This window comes from Poecilia reticulata, linkage group LG23 (assembly GCF_000633615.1).
Source record: "Poecilia reticulata strain Guanapo linkage group LG23, Guppy_female_1.0+MT, whole genome shotgun sequence".
Lineage (NCBI taxonomy): Eukaryota > Metazoa > Chordata > Actinopteri > Cyprinodontiformes > Poeciliidae > Poecilia > Poecilia reticulata.
The window spans coordinates 7086099-7087413 of record NC_024353.1 but is presented as its reverse complement, the minus strand read 5'-3'; positions in this window follow the sequence as shown (position 1 = coordinate 7087413).

Below are 1315 nucleotides of genomic sequence, written 5' to 3'. Positions count from 1 at the left end.
TGTGTGTGTGTGTGTGTGTGTGTGTGTGTGTGTGTGTGTGTGTGTGTGTGTGTGTGTGTGTGTGTGTGTGTGTGTGTGTGTGTGTGGTGTCGTCTATCAGCCCCGATACTGATGGGCAGATGTCTCTTGTAACCGTGGTAACCGTTGTCAGGTGAAACAGTCTCTCTCCTCCTCCAGGTCTCCGTCTGTAATTAACTGACACTGTATCCTCTGTGTTGGTTTCTTGTTTTTGTTGTTTCAGGGCAGGATGGGAGCCAGGCATCTCTCTCGGATCCAGGAGGAATCTGAGAGCAGAGAGCAAAGGTAAACGAGTCGGACCGCCCGACCGTCTCACAGCCAGTTCTTGTGGGATTGTACGGCTGGTTTACGGAGAGAAAACGTTGGAAGATGGAAGGTAGATTTCGTAACCGCGTGTTGCAGAACTGCCGCGGTCTGAAGCGGAGACGGAAACTCGGACGGGTCGGATGAATTTGATAAGCGTGTGTGTCTGTGATACTCTGCGGCGGATCTCGGATACATTATACCCCGATCAGATGGATCTGAAAGCAAATGTGAAACAGAAACGTGTTCGGTTTGTTTTTCTGTTTGTGGGGAGCAGATCAACCTCCATGTTTCTGAGTTCTGAGGACATTTTGGAGAAAACTGTTAAGAGAATTAGGTTTTATTGTACATCAGAGTAGAGAACCCAAAAATTATACTCAAGTACGAGTAGAAATACTTCATAATGAAAGTACACAAAGTACAGCGTAGTAAAAGTAATTGTTTTTACAAAAGTTCCTCAAGTAAAAGTAGCTAGTTACTACAAAACTCTGCATTAGAGTGAGTGTCTCTGCTCCAGCTTAGCTGATTTAAATGCATCTGATGTGGAAATAAATGTGATTGTTTTGTCCGTTTTTTTAATTTTACTTGTTAAATTTTAATTTTCAAAAAAAAAATTTCTGTTTTTAATGTTAGTTTATGCTGCCTGAATTTTTTTACATAGTTAAAGTTCATCTAAATCATCAATACATATCAAATATGTTCCAGGTAACTAATCAGATGGAGTTTTAGTCCTGATTTAAAGCAGGGGTGTCCAATGTGTGGCCCGGGGGCCATTTGCGGTCCTTTGAGTAGTTTCAAGTGGCCCTCGGATCAACTTAGAAACGGTTTAAACGGTACAGGTGCAGATGGAAACCCTTTGTGTTTCTCTTTCTGTGAAATTTTCAGTGGTAAATTTATATCCAAAATAGAAAATTGTAGGGACAAAACCAATGTTTTACTTTTATTTTAATGTCGTAGTGAGCAGGGCCACAGATCTCCAGTGACCTCTTACTCA